We start from the raw sequence: 16,390 nt of genomic DNA, 5'->3' as shown, positions 1-16,390 counted from the left end.
GGGAGCCTGGTGGGCTTCCATCTATGGGGTCACACAGAGTCGGACACGACTGAAGTGACTTAGCAGCAGCAGCAGCAATGTCCTTAAGTTCCTTCTTGGTGTAGCATATGACAGGATTTCCTTCTTTTTTAAGGTAGCCTAATATTTCATTGTATATCTATATCACATTTTCTTTATCCATTCATCTGTTGATAGACATTTGATTTGCTTCTACCCCTTGACTATTGAAAATAATAGAGCAGTGAATAAGTGAATATGGATGTGTAAATATCTCTTCAATATCCTGCTTTGGTCAATATATCTTAACAATAACCTTGGCAAAAAGCAGTAACTTTACTGTAAAATAAAGTCTGGAAGACACTATTTGAACCAAGCTATTAAAGTTACCATCACCAGTAATTAATGGGACAAGTTGATACCACATGCTTCCTGAAAGAATGCAACAAAAGAACCACCACTTCCGTGATATTCTTGCCAAAAATGCCTATCCTAAATCTAGACAAGAAGAAACATCTGATAACACGGAACTGAGGGACATTCTATGAAATGACAGACCTTATTGTTCAAAAGTATCAAGTTCATTGAGATATATATATATCTGAGGAACTCGAGATTAGAAGAGACTAAAGAGACATTATAACCAAATGCAATGTGTATCTTGAGCTGGAATTCTCAACTCTTTTAGAAAATAAATTTTATAGCTAGAGAGATATATAGAAATAAAAATTCAAGTGTGATAAAATATTAATGTTTCATAAATTTTAGTATGTGATAAAGTTATACTGTATTTAAAATGCTTTGCAAATCTGAAATTATCTCAAAAATTCTTAAAGATAGCACTTAATGGATAAAAGAGCTAGGGGTTAAATGTAGAGAAAAGAGCAACTTTTGAGAATTCAGATGAGGAAGAAAAAGCAGAACTATTTGTCTTTGAGAAATATTTTGTATATAGAACTGATGGGATTTGTTGATGACTTGAAAATGTGGGGAAAGGAGGAACGAAAATAATTTCCAGAGCTTTGTCCTAGTTCTTGGGTATATTTTTTATTTACTGAGTTTGAAAAGGTTGAGCAAAGACTATATGTCAAGGATGAAACCAAGAGTTTAGTTTTGAATGTTTTTTCTAATTACAAAGGACAGGCAGCTCTTACCAGTGCAAAGAGCAAGGTTGGACCTGCTGTCTCAGGAATTTTCTATGCCATTTGCCAAATTTTTGTGTATATAAGTTGGTGGGAAGCCTCTGAAGCACATTCTACTGGCTATCATAGATGGTAAAACGTTAACCGGACATGTATACTAGAGTGTGGTAATGTCTGTTTCAGTTCAGAGTGTTCAAAGGTTCTGCTGTGGATATAGATAATGAAGTCCAGGGGTCCTGTTTTGGGTGAATGTGTAACACGGGGCTATCTTAGACAAACCTAAAGAAGAACAAACACATTTCAAAAGTAAATATTATGGCTTAGTTTGTCTGTGGGGATTCCTCATCTGTGAAAATTACTGAAAAATTGAAGCGCATAATTAAAATGGCTTCCTCTTTGTGTTCAGGGATCTGAATATTGGGATCATGAACCACAGGCTGAGGTAGGTAGTCAGGGTCGTCTCGATGAATTCTTTATCGACTGTACCTGGAATTTCTAGGGAGACATACCTGTGTCACTGGCGCTACAGCTATCGGATAATCATGGATTAGATATACATATGAGGTGTTTCTTCAAAGAGCTTGGATCTATCGTGATGACAAATTCTGCATCAGGGTGACTCACAAGCCTATTTTATGAGAAATGACAAGTGCCTAAATTGTTTTCAATGGGATGGAAGATGTAGGCTTCAACTAGATTATGCTAAGTATCTTATTTCTTGATGTGTCCTCTATCTACTGCTGCAGTTCTGCTGTGTAACAAATTACCCTCAAAATGATAAGCATTTTGGGGCTCACTTTGAGCCAACCATTTAAGCTGGGTTTTATTAGAAGTTTCTTCTAGTCTCAGGTACATTTCCTCATGTGTTGTGGTGCTGACTGACTACTGATCTAGGATGGCCTCAACTGGTATGGTGGGAAACCTTTGTTTCCTCCAAGTTTATTTCATTTAATTGGGCATTTTCATTCATGGGCATTTTCTCATAGCATGGCAGAAACACAAAAAGGTTAGCAGGAAATCTACTTCTTTCAAGCCATGCTTTGTGACACAGTTTCTAATATGTCATTTGTCAAAGCAAGTAAATTGACTGAGCCTTAAATCAGAGTAGGAGAAGAATGTGATTACCCCTATAAGATTACAGACCTGCTAAATATGGCGCAGTTATTAACTTTGGCCACTAACATAATCAGTCTACCATACTCTCCACACTGGCCCTGATTGTTTATGTTCCTTTCACATGCAAACTATACTAGACCCCTTTCCAGGCTCCAAATTCTCATCCGAATGCAGCGACAGACTTAAAGTACAAGATTTTATGAGCTACATCAGATGTAGATGCTTCTGCTTGGGTGCGGCCTCTCTTGATATGAAGATATACTAAACTGAGTAATCGGTCTCATTTCCTTAGTTTCTCATGGAATGATGAGATAGAGACTTGATAAATACAACTGGTACTTCTTTTTAAAAGAGGGAAGGATTGGAGATGTATACTAATCAATGGTTTGATTTCAATCGCTATATAGAAATTGTCATACACTTTACAGCTTAGAGCAACACAATTGTCTCACAGTTTCCATGAGTGAAGAGTCTAGGCATGGATTAGGTGAGTCCTCTGCCCAGGGTCTCACCAGGCTGAACGCAGGGCACTGGCCTGGCTATGATCTCATCTGAGACTCAGGGTGCTCTTCCAAGCTCACGGGTTGCTGGAAGAATTCAGCTCCTTGTGGTTGTAGCACTGACGTCCCTGCCCTCTTGGTGGTTATAGACAGGAGACCACTCTCACTTCCTCACTTTTACTCTCAGTTCCTTGTCCCTCGCGTGGTTATTCACAATGTGGTGTTTCCTTTTTCAAGGTCAGCAGGAGAACCTCTCTCATTTGAATCTCTTAGGAATGGCTCAGACATTATTTTAAGGGCTCGCTCAATTAGGGCAGACTTAAGGACAATCACTTTTTCAATGAACTCAAAGTCAACTGGTTATTCACCAAATCACACCCTTTTCTTTGTCCCCTCTATACTCAGTGAGAGGGGGTTATTCAGGGTGTAATTATACCAAGTATGAATAATGGAGGTTATCCTAAAACTCTACCTATTGCAGTCCTTCCACTAGTTCCCACAGATTCATGTCCTTTCCAAACGTTTGCTCCTTTCCTAGGGGCATTATTCCCAGGAATATCATTAGAATCTGTTTAAAGTAAAAAAAAGAAAGAAAAGAAAAAATATCATCATCTAAGTTTGAATTTCATGATATTATCAGCTCCAAGTCCTAAACTTCATTATCAAACATTATTTTAAAAAGATGCAACTATTAAGTGAAATTCTTGAAGTCTGATTTCTCTTAACCTATGACCCTGTGAAACCAAAGAAACAAGTTATTTTCCCCCAACACACCTTGGCTACAATGGTGAGAGAAGTGTAGGATAACAGTTACCAACATTCTGGCTCAAAAGGGCGAAAAAATAGTAGATTAAAAGGAAACATTGGTCCATTAACAGTTCTGAAATCCAGCTGGGCAAATGTTTTTTCTTATATTAGGTCTCAAGGCTTGGGAAAAATTGTATGTGACTCTTGCTTCCATCTGAACACACTCATTTGAGTCATTCATTCTAATTTCAAGAAAGATATTTGAATCACTTATTCTAATTTCATGAAAGGTAGCATGTATTATCCAGAGAAGGCAACGGCAACCCACTCCAGTGCTCTTGCCTGGAAAATCCCATGGCTGGAGGAGCCTGGTAGGCTGCAGTTCATGGGGTCGCAAAGAGTCAGACACAACTGAGCAACTTCACTTTCACTTTCATACATTGGAGAAGGAAATGGCAACCCACTCCAGTGTTCTTGCCTGGAGGATCCCAGGCATGCAGGAGCCTGGTGGGCTGCCGTCTATGGGGTCACACACAGTTTGGTGGGCTGCCGTCTATGGGGTCACACAGAGTTGGACACGACTGAAACGACTTAGCAGCAGCTGCAGCAGCATGTATTATTAGCCTGCTTCTTGCCAGTAGAATTTGGGAGTGTGTGGGAGGTATTAAACAATTTCCCTTAAATTTTATCTTTACCTTTTCTCAAGAACTTAATGGGCTTTCCATGGATCTCATGGAGATCAGCTTCACTAGACAAAAGCCAGATCCCTAGACTTTTTTGAGCTAATTCCTTCTCTATCTTTGATAAAGATATCCTCTCTATCTCATTTCCTGCTGAGATGGCCAAGGGAGAGCACTTTTATGTTTCTTTGAGGCCCTGTGGTTTGATTGGAAAGATCTGGGAGGCACACCCTTAGTCTCTTGCACTGGTCATTTATGTGACTGAATACATTTAAATTTTTTTAAATTTTTTCTTTTTCAGGAAAGCAAAGTGTGCTGTACAGCATAGGAGAGCACAAGACTTGGAAGCAGACACATGAGTTTAACTCTGTTTTTACTCTCCTCACTAGCAGTGTGCTGCTGCTGCTGCTAAGTCACTTCAGTCGTGTCCGACTCTGTGCGACCCCATAGACAGAAGCCCACCAGGCTCCCCCGTCCCTGGGATTCTCCAGGCAAGAACACCGAAGTGGGTTGCCATTTCCTTCTCCAATGTGTGAAAGTGAAAAGTGAAAGTGAATTCGTTCAGTCGTGCCCGACCCTTAGCGACCCCATGGACTGCAGCCTACCAGGCTCCTCCATCCATGGAATTTTCTAGGCAATAGTACTGGAGTGGCTTGCCATTGCCTTCTTCTAGTGGTGTGAGGTTCTATGAAATAGGCTGTGGGTCTCTGTTCCTTTAACCGTAAAAAAGGCAGGATGAGCATCCTCTGGGGTGGGGAAAGGATGATTGACATGTAGTGGTGAAGAGTATAGAAACTGGTTCCCTGAGTTCAAATCCCAGCTCAGCCACCTATTAACCATGGGACCTCAGTTTCTTTTTTTTTTTTCTTTGCCATGTTTAAAAGATAAACATTTGTTTAAAAAAGGTTGGCTGAGCTGAGTCTTATTGCTGTGCATAAGCGTTCTCTAATTGTGGTGAGTGGGGGCTACTCTCTAGAAGAGGTGGCTTCTACTGTTGTAAAGCATGGGCTCTAGGGTGCATGGTTATGGTGTACAGGCTTAGTTGCCCCATGGCAGGTGGAACCTTCCTGGACCAGGGACTGAACCTATGTCCCCTGCATTGGCAGGTGGATTCTTAACCACTGGACTATCAGGGAAGTCCTGTGACCTCAGTTTTCTTACTTGAAGGGACAAAAGGATATGCCAGTAATACCGACTTTAGAGGACCAATTGTGTGAATCAGAGACTTTTGACCAATTGGCTCATCCACCTTTTTCCTTATGCCACAGTTTTGGTAGCCATTTCTGTCTCTAGGCTTTTTTTGTCACCTAGAGAGGCTAGAATTTCAAAAGTTAACTTCTAGTATATATTGTATGTAATATTTCTTCCCTCAATTTCTCCTTGCTGTCATGTTTAACTGTAGGCACACCAGGAGTATCTTCAACAATTTTTCTTGAAAATCTCCTTATCTATATATGCAAATGTATTGCTTGTGAGTTCTGTTTTCCACATTAGTGCAGGACACAATTTCTCTAAGCTTTCTGACACTACACAACAAGAAATATATCTTCCTATAATTTCAAATAATCAATTCCTTATTTTTTTTTGAGATCTCTGTAAATCCAGATTTACAGTATCTGTAAATAGTAGTATCTGTAAATCCAGATTTCTACTAAAAATCAGTTCCAGGAAATTGAGTCTTTTCCTATCATGTTCCTTATAATTCTTTTTGCCTAGAAAAAACTTTAAACAGAGTTCTATACCCCAGTTTTTCAAAAATGAGGATGTAATTAACATATTTTCAGATAAGCAATAGCTGAGGGAGGCCTTTTTTCTTAACAATTAAATATGCTTTCCTGGTGACTCAGTGGTAAAAAACACTCCTGCCAATACAGGAGACGTGGAGTTCAATCCCTGGGTCAGGAAGATCCCCTGGAGAAGGAAATGGCAACCCACTCCAGTATTCTGGCCTGGGAAATCCCATGGACAGAGGAGCCTAGTGGGCTTACAGTCCATTTGGTTGCAAAGAGTCAGACACAACTTAGCAAGTGAACGTGCACGCAAGTAAGAATGCTAAAAGGAACCCTTCGGGGTGTAATGAAAGGACATCCAGCAGTAACTTGAAGCCATATAAAGAAATAAAGATCTCCAATAAAGGGAAATGCATGGGGGAATTTAAAAGCCGGTGTTGCTGTAATTTCGGTTTGTAACATAACTACACTTTTTACATTTTACATGATCTAAAGACAAATGCATAACAACAATTATATAAATCTGTTATGTGACATAATAGATAAAAACATAGTTTGTCTCATCAATAACATAAAGGGAGGTACTGCTGTATAGTAGCAGAATTTGTGTATGCTATTGAAAGTGGTATCAATTCAAATTTAAATGTTAAGTGTGAGTCCTTTGGGGTGTGTGTGAGTGTGTGTGTGCTTGTGTGTGTTAGGAGTTTAGTCCTATCTGATTCTTTGCAACCCCATGGACTGTAGCCTGCCATACTTCTCTGTCCATGGAATTTTCCAGGCAAGTATACTGGAGGGGGTTGCCATGCCCTTCTCCAGGACTCTACCCAACCCAGGGATCAAATCCAGGTCTCCTGCATTGTAGATAGCTTCTTTACTATCTAAGCCTCTAGGAAAGTCATGAGTCCTATGGTAACCACGAGGAAATGTTTATACAATGTACACAAAGGAAATGAGAAGGAAATTAAAGAATTTCACTTCAAAAAATCAACTAAGCACAGAAGAAGGCAGTGATGAAAGAATGAGGGGATAAAAGGTACGTGATATGTTTAAACCCGTCCATCCTACAGGAAATCAGTCCTGAATGTTCACTGGAAGGACTGATGCTGAAGCTGAACCTCCAATACTTTGGCCACCTGATGCGAAGAGCTGACTCATTAGAAAAGACCCTGTTGCTGGGAAAGATTGAGAGCAGGAGGTAAAGGGGACGACAGAGAAAGATGGTTGGATGGCATCACTGACTCAATGCACATGAGCTTGAGCAAGCTCTGGGAGTTGGTGATGGTCAGGGAAGCTTCGTGTGCTGCAGGCCATGGGGTCATAAAGAGTTGGACACGACTGAGCGACTGAACAACAACAAATATCTAAAACAGTGAACAAAATGTCAGAAGTAAGACCTTTTATAAGTAATTGCTTTAAAAGTTAAATGGATTAAACTCTTCAATCAAAAGTCAGAGATTGGCAGAATGAAAAAAATTGTTCAACTCTATATACAAAAAACTCACTTCAGATCTAATGACACACATAGGTTCAAAGTTGTCAATTGATTTTCAGTCCGGGTGCCAAAAATATTTAATGGGGAAAAGGACAGTCTTTGCAATAAATTGTGCTGGGAAAACTGGATGTTCACATGCAAAAGAATGAAGCTGAACTCTATACCACATACAAAAATTACTTCAAAATGAATCAAAGACCTGTAACAGGAAGTGTACTTTCATTAGATTTAGTACTATGTTATTTTATAACATATTATGACATAATATAACATTATAGAGCTTCTGTAATTAAAACTACATAGGGCTGTTGCATAAGTATAGCTAGTGATACAGAGTAAAAAGTACATACATTGTTACATACACATGAATGAATTTAGTATGCATTATAGATAACACTCAGAAAACTAAGATCATGGCATCTGGCCCCATCACTTCATGGCAAATAGATGGGGAAACAGTGGAAACAGTGGCAGACGTTATTTTTTGGGGTTCCAAAATCACTGCAGATGCTGATTGCAGCCATGAAATTAAAAGACGCTTACTCCTTGGAAGGAAAGTTATGACCAACCTAGAGAGCATATTAAAAAGCAGAGACATTACTTTGCCAACAAAAGTCCGTCTAGTCAAGGCTATGGCTTTTCCTGTGGTCAGGTATGGATGTGAGAGTTGGACTGTGAAGAAAGTTGATCGCCGAAGAATTGATGCTTTTGAACTGTGGTGTTGGAGAAGACTCTTGAGAGTTCCTTGGACCGCAAGGAGATCCAACCAGTCCATCCTAAAGGAGATCAGTCCTGGGTGTTCATTGGAGGGACTGATGCTGAAGCTGAAACCCCAAAACTTTGGCCACGTCATGCGAAGAGTTGATTCATTGGGAAAGACCCTGATGCTGGGAGGGATTGGGGGCAGGAGGAGAGGGGGACAACAGAGGATGAGTTGGCTGGATGGCGTCACTGACTCGATGGACATGAGTTTGGGTAAACTCCAGAAGTTGGTGATGGACAGAGAGGCCTGACGTGCTGTGATTCATGGGGTCGCAAAGAGTTGGACACGAATGAGTGACGGAACTGAACTGATAGATAACATCTAAATTCAATGATGGAAAAAGTGGATTATTCAACAAATAGTACTGGCAAGTAGGTAGTCATTTGAAACAAAATTAAGTTGGAGCCCCTTTTCATGTCATAAGTAGTAGGAAAAAAATACAAGGGATTTCCTGTATTAGTTTGAAGTGGATAAATCTTCTTTATTCAAAATCCAAAAGTCACAAAAGAAAAGACTGACAAAACTTTATATGCTTATAAAATGTCTACAAAGCAAAAACACCATAAGCAAAGCAAAAGACAGACTGAAAAAATTATCTGTATTTTACATAATAGGAACATGTGAAGAATTCTTTGAAGTTGATAAGAAAAAGACCTACAATACATAAATGAGCGAACAGTATAATCAAAGTAGTCACAGCAATTGAATTGTAATTGCTTTTAAATATGTGACTAGATGGGATGTCCCTGGTGGCTCAGACTGTAAAGAATCTGTCTGCAAAGCAGGAGACCCAGGTTCAATCCCTGAGTTGGGAATATCCTCTGGATAAGGGAATGGCTACCCACTTCAGTATTCTTGCCTGGAGAATTCCATGGACAGAGGAGCCTGGAGGGCAACAGTCCTGGGGTTGCAGAGTTGGACACGACTAAGTGACTAACATTTTCACTTTTTTTTCACACTGTATCTGGGGTGTAGGCTGTGGGGGACAAGCATTGATGTGTTATTGGTTGTAAGTGTAAATTGTGGGGGTCCCTAAGAAAAGCAATCTTGCTATAAATATCAAAATTGAAAATGCATATATCCTGTGACCCAGTCATCCCACATCTGTGAACTTAACTTTTATGCATAGATTCCTATTGGTAGAATCAGTTCAGTTCAGTCACTCAGTCGTGTCCAACTCTTTGCAACCCCATGATCTGCACCATGCCAAGCTTCCCTGTCCATCACTATCTCCTGGAGCTTGCTCAAACCCATGTCCATTTAGTTGGTGATGCATTCCAACCATCTCATCCTCTGTCATCCCCTTCTCCTCCTGCTTTCAATCTTTCCCAGCATCAGGGTCTTTTCCATGAGTAGAATATGACATATAGTCTATTCACTGTAAGTATTATTTGTAATAGCAATTTGTTGGAACTAATCAATAAGAGAATGGTGGGAGTCAATGAAAGAATGGTAGATTGCTGTTGCCATATAACCCTACTGAGGGGTTACAAATAGTGAGAAAACTGTACATGAACAGGGAGGGATCTGCAAGGAATATTGCTAAGTGGGGAAAAAAGTATAGAAACCTGGATAGTATATTTTATGTTAAAGAAATGGAAATAGGTATTTCCTTGTGCTATATAAAGGGACTTTGAAAGAACACATGAAAAGCTAGTGAAAGTGGCTGCATGCAGTGGGGGAGAATTAGATGAGGAAGAGTGGAGTTAAAAACATTGGGTTGGCCAAAAAGTTTGTTTGGGTTTTTGTGCCGTCTTACCAAAAACCCTGAGCGAACTTTTCTACCAACCCTAGAAAACTTTTCTTTTAATATTTTTTTTGACTTTTGAGCCGCCTAAATATATTCTCTATATAAAAATAAATAAATGAAAATAAACAATGCAGGAAGTTGACCTTGAGGGAAGATGCTAGGGACATGGCTGGTGCCAGTATACATTCCTATTTTGGTTATCGCCACATATCTCCCCTGGTATTTTAAAGATGAGCAGAATGCTGAGAGAGAGGCTTACCAATCCTCTGGTGTCTTCTTTCTGATATCCCCTTATAACTCCATTGGTATTTCCAAAGCTAACGCCTTGCCAAAGATGAAGTGTACACATGTTTCATGCAGGAAGTGATGGGCAATATTAATTTCTGTTCCAATAATATGCCTGTTCCTTTTACATGTCTCCACTCAGATGAAATTAGAACTCTGAGAAAAGAATTAACGATAACCTCTGGTCTGGTAAAAAGGGGATATCAAAGGTTTAAATCTGTAGAAAAGAAAAAAATTTGGACAACTGTAATATGTTAGAGGAAAATAAATCATAGCAATAGAAAGTAATCAAATAACATAAAACAGGATGGAAGTAGTAAGACTAAAAATTACAGTTAGCAATATAAATAGGAAAATGTAACACCCCTCTGGCAACATCTGGCCTACAGCTCTTCTGTTTGGTTGATTCAGAGTGCAAATTTAAACAGTACAGCAGGGGACCAGGGTTAAGGAAACACTTTCTCTGTGTCTTGAAAACCAAAAGAACCATCATTCTGGTGCGCCAGGAGGAGTGATTCCAGGGAGTAAAGACCATGCCAAGATGCTCCTCAGGAACAAACTTGGAATTTGCTCTTAATCACAAAAAGTGGGCCATTGAGGACCCAAGTTTCTGCTCCATATAGCACAGACTCAATAGTTTTATTCTATAAAATGTTTAAAGAAGGCGTAATCTAAAGCCCACTGTGGCACATTGGGGAAAAAAAGAAAAAGGAAAAACTCAATAAATCTCCCATAGAATGACCAGCATTGAGCACTGTTGTTTCCCTATGTACCCTCCAAGTTAAACTGTTTATGTAATGTAACCAAAGTAATGGAATGAAGTGATTTGGAATCGCAAACTACACACCAGTCATACATGGGAGAAAATCTTGCTTTAAAAAGTAAAACTGCAAGAGTTTTTTATATAAGAATATGAAAAGCAGGTCTATTTATTTTTAAAATACTTTTAAATTTACCTTTTAAGTTATTTATGGCATTTCTTTTGACCAAGAGAAATTCTCCTTTTTTTTTTAAAATAAATTAATATCCCAGTTGTGATGGAATACTTCAATGCTGGGAAAGATTGAAGGCAGAAGGAGAAGAGGGTTACAGAGAATGAGGTGGTTGGATGGCATCACTGATTCAATGGACATGCACTTGGGCAAACTCCGGGAGATGGTAAGGGAGAGGGAAGCCTGGTGTGCTGTGGTCCGTGGGGTCTCAGAGTTGAACACGACTTGGTGACTGAACAACAACAATTTCAATCGTGGGCTTCCAAGGTATCTCAGGGGTAAAGGATCTGCTCGCCAATGCAGGAGACTCAGGTTTGATCCCTAGGCTGGGGAGATCCCCTGGAGAAGGAAATGGCAATCCACTCCATTATTTTGCCTGGGAAAATCCCATGGGCAGAGGAGCCTGGTGGGCTACAGTCCATGGGGTACAAAAAGAGTCAGACAAAACTTAGTGACTAAACAACAACATCAACGATCCTAATCCTTTGCATTTCGATTTCTTCTTTTGGGTGTATGTTTAAGCTATTCTCTCTGTATTAGAGATTACATTAAAACTAAGTTGTATTTATTCCCCTCCTTCCCTTGCTTATATAAAATTCTATGTTCACTATATTAAGAATTATCCTGTATAAGACTCTATTTTGAACTTTTTCTTCTACTCGTTTGCATGTAGCACATGAATTTAATTGTAATCTTCTGGGTTTCTTCATTACTGTTGACTTCAAATACTTCCCTTATTATTTGCTGTGGTTGCCCTGGAGGTGTGCTGTTCAAGTCTCCCCTCAAAACATACATGGGATAAACCAGTACACAAGAAGAGGAGTTGCCATTTTGGAAGGGGCAAAAGAACCTGATCAACAGTAGGAGGTGGGGCTACTTTTCCATGATGGCAGATGGAAAGGACGTGTGTGAAGTCAAGGTGATCCACTAGGGTTCCACTCGTTACTCCCTTGCCCTACTGTAACTGCAGACGGACAAGTGCATCAGTAGTAATGCACTAATAAGAGTGTGATTGCCAAGAACTCAGACCCTGCCAGAAGGGGAGTTTGGATCACAACTCCAGGTAAGCCATCAAGAACTGCATGGCTAAGGGCAAAAGAGATTGAGAATTGATGGTGGAGAGGGGAGATGTGAGCATAAGCTGTGGCCCAAAGGCTAACTGCAGACAAGGACTGTAATGTGTCCTGTTCACTTCTGTTTTGAAAATTTGTCATCAGAAAAAGTGGCCCATTGAAATTATGCAGGACAAATGCTGGATGTGGAGGATTCGTGTCCACCACCAACAAAGTGTGGTGGTCGTGGCGGTTCCCTGCACATCTCCCTTCAAGAGAACCCGATGTGAAGAAAGTCGTAGTGGATGGTCTGCAAATACAGACAGCACTTATGTACCTGCCTCATTGTTCAGGCCGAGGTCTTCATTTCCCTGGGCTGCCCAAGCCAGTAATGAGATGATGGGGGTCCATTGGCCAAGCTATTCCCCCCTCAGGCAGAGTTCCTCTGAATGGGGGATCTTTGACCCAGGGCTCCTCAAAACAGCCCGGTTGAGACTTTCTTAATGTTTCATACACGCTAACACTCTTCTTACTCAAATTTCTATCCCTTCCCCTTTCCTTTCACGAACATCACAAATACATCATTATTTGAGGGAAAATGAGTAATAAAAATGGTATAAATTAGATTACTGAGAGAAAGGCAAACTTTTAGTCCCATATGGATAAAGGAAATGAGTAGGCATTTTATTAAGAAAAAAATTGAAAAATGAAAATAAATAATTGTGACTTAAAGGCAAAAAACACCTTCTCTCGAAAATTCTTTAGCTATGTATGAATTTGTGTGCTAAGTCCTTTCAGTTGTATCTGACTCTTTGTGACTCGATGAACTATAGCCTGTCAGGCTCCTCTGTCCATGGGATTTCCCAGGCAAGAATGCTAGAGTGGGTTGCCATTTCCTTCTCTGGGCATCTTCCCAACCCAGGGATCGAACCTGTGTCTTTTATGTCTCCTGCATTGGTAGGTGCATTCTTTACCACTAGCGCCACATGGAAAGCCCATGTACGAGTTTCCCAGAGTTTAAATATGATCTTCTCAGAGAGCCCTTTTCTGACCTTTGCGTGGAAGAGACCTCTGTAATATTGCCTTCTTTTAAAAAATATGGAAAAGGGAATGAGGAGGGAAGCAGTGTACCCTCCTGTCTTGAAGGTCTACTCAATACCTCCTCCAAGTGCCATGTTCTTATTCCTCTCCTCTCTGTCAAGGGTCGCTTCTTACTGGGATGTAGATTGGGAATCCATGAGTTAGAGTCCCTCCAGTGACAATGCTGCTATTTCTCTGTGTGTAAGTGGGGGTTGGGCATGGGGCAGATCCTGCTCTTCTTTCAATCAGCAATATAGCGGGTTGTTGTTGTATATTTAGTCGCTCAGTCATGTCTGACTCTTTGTGAACCCATGGACTGTAGGCCGTCAGGCTCCTCTGTCCTTGGGATTCTCCAGGCAAGAATACTGGAGTGGGTTGCCATTTCCTCTTCCAGGGGATCTTCCCAACCCAGGGATTGAACCCGGGTCTCCTGCATTACAGGCAGATACTTTACTGTCTGAGCCACCAAGTTGTTATGGTATCTCAAGTTTTTCTAAAGGGCCAGGAAAATCAAAGCTATGAGAAACAGAAGAATTTTCCTGACTACTCCAGCATCCTCTGGGATAGAGGAAAAAGGGGGCAGATGAGACTGCATTCTAGTGGGGAAAGCGTGTTTTAAAATGAAGCCCCTTGGCTGGGGCCAGATGTGGTCAAAGCAGCAGCATAACAACGTTGCAGTGAGAAGCAAGTGTCCACAGAAGAGGTCCCTGCCCTTTCTGGAGGGCACATGTGTACCAACATCTTGACGCGGTGGGCTGGCACCTGGTCCTCAGAGCAGTAACCTCCAAAGGGAAACAAAACTGGGAATTAGAAAAGGAGCCAGTGCAGATACTACTGGAATTTTTGGTAAAGGAAGAAAAAAAAGGAGCCAGCGTTGAGTGAGGAGGGAGCAACAATGGCGAGGGACAGAAAACTCAGCCTTGTCTGTGTGAAGAGTCAAATGGAGGACTGCGCGCGTTTGCGGGGTGTTTTATGAGCTACTCTGGGGATGCCTCTGTCGCGATGCTGGCTGGCGTGGTCTGAAGACACTTTGTGACTGCCACATTGCCTTGTGCCAAAAAAGGCTGTAAGATGAAGCCAGATTATATCAAGGGCATGGCTACCCACTGCAGTATTCTTGCCTGGAGAATCCCACGGACAGAGGAGTCTGGTAGGCTACAGTCCATGGGGTCTCGAAGAGTTGGACACGATTGAGTGACTAACACTTTCACTTTCAGCATCATTTGAAACAGGGGAGAGGGGGATAAAGGGGCCAAGAATGAGGCTGGCATGAGTGATGAAGACCAAAGTGCCCTGTATTCTGGGACGGAGCACAGACTTAACTCCAGCTTTTATGGGCAAGTTTGAAAAGCCAAATCACAGTGTCCATAAGATAGTGGCAAGTGAACTAACTGTTCAGGAGAGGCAGTGCGAAGGGCAGAATGAAATAACTCTTGAGAGTCCACATAAAGAGGCCATTGTGCGATGTAATCAACAACATTCTTACAGCAACACAATGATAAACTTCATGGAACCATTCTGCAGAATGTCCTGCAATGCTGACCAAGGACGATGTAAACCAAAGACGAATCCTGTGGGTACAAAAAGAACTTTCTGGGTGCCTACCTCACTTTACTTCTGAGGTACATTTTAAAGGATCTGAGGAAATAGTAAAAACCAAATCCTTAATGTTCCTTTATACATTTGGCCCAAGGTAAACCCATAGCTGATAGATATTAAGTAGCTGGAAGTTCAAAACTGGATATCTTCCATGTGGAGTTCTACTATTTCAGAGATCTAAGGGTGGAGGCGGGGAGTAGGAACACAATGGAACATTGAGTAAGTGTAGAAGTGACACCTTTTGGGTAAATTTAGCAGTCTCAATAATCAAGAGTTTCTGAGGGAGTACTCTAGTGTTTGGCCAAGATTCTCTTTCAGTTCAGTTCAGATTCTCTTTAGGAAAAGAAAAAAAAAGTGGAATATATACTCTCAGACAGATGGGCCATTTAGGTTCCAAATTTCTGCTCAGTATAAGCTAGTCTTAATTAATATTAGTCTGGAAAATGTGTAAGAAAGGCAAACTAAACATTGTGGCCATTAAAATTAATCCTCCCCTCCCCTAACTCCTGAAAAACATCCATAGAAAGCCTGGCTTTGAGTCCTGTGATTTCCTGATGTTCTTCCAAGTTAAATGATTTTCGTAATGTACATCAAGGTATCTGAATGAAGTGGCTTCTGTATAGAATTAATCAGGAGCCAACTGCAATTCTTGGTTTTTTAAAACTTTTAAGAGCTCTTTATATACAGAGGACATTACATTTTTGTCCAATACTCATGTCCTAAAATTTTCTGGCTATTAGTTTTCCTATATAATATCTTCTGGCATATTGGTTTGGCATTTCTATGTAATGGAATGTAACAATTCTGGTTATATCTTTTGCCTAGATCTTAGTAGATCTTTTCTCATTTTGAGATATTTACTTGCAATAGGGAATAACCTCTGTCTTCTGTTACAAGTTAATCACTGAAAGGATATTACCTATAAGTTTAAAATGTACACAACGGCCCATCCTGACCAGGCCCACCTATGAAAAGTTAAAGGAAGGGGAAATTAACACATCCCCTCTGGGGTTTGGGTGGAACCAGAAATTAACCCCACCTTCAGTATAAAAGAAGCCCGAGTTCTCACCAGGAAGATGGTTTTTTGGGATACTAGCCAAGCATGTTCTTAGTCTCTTGGTTTTCCAAATAAAGTTGCTATTACGTGCCCAACAACTCTTGATTTACTTGCCTGGCTTTGGTGAGAAGTATGAACTTGGATTTGGTTAACAAATTGACAAACCCATTCAGGAGCCTTGCTGCTGGTGGGCAGTCATCTCAGCTGGGGAATTTTCAGCTAAGATGTTAACCAGGGCTGCTTGCCCTGAGGGTCTTCCCTTCAAAATTACCAAAATGGAACTGGCGGCCCTAGGGCGTGGCAGTGGAGCCAGGAACTGATGGACTCAGTACAGCAGGGTAAGTCACTCGGCATGTGCATATGTGAAAATGCAGGAAGTTCTTTCTCTTCCATTTTGGGTTTTCTCCT

This window comes from Moschus berezovskii, chromosome 3 (genome assembly GCF_049115385.1).
Source record: "Moschus berezovskii isolate FMDL1 chromosome 3, NW_MosBer_1.0, whole genome shotgun sequence".
Taxonomy (NCBI): domain Eukaryota; kingdom Metazoa; phylum Chordata; class Mammalia; order Artiodactyla; family Moschidae; genus Moschus; species Moschus berezovskii.
The sequence above is the reverse complement of the archived record's forward strand: the minus strand, read 5'-3'. Positions refer to the sequence as shown.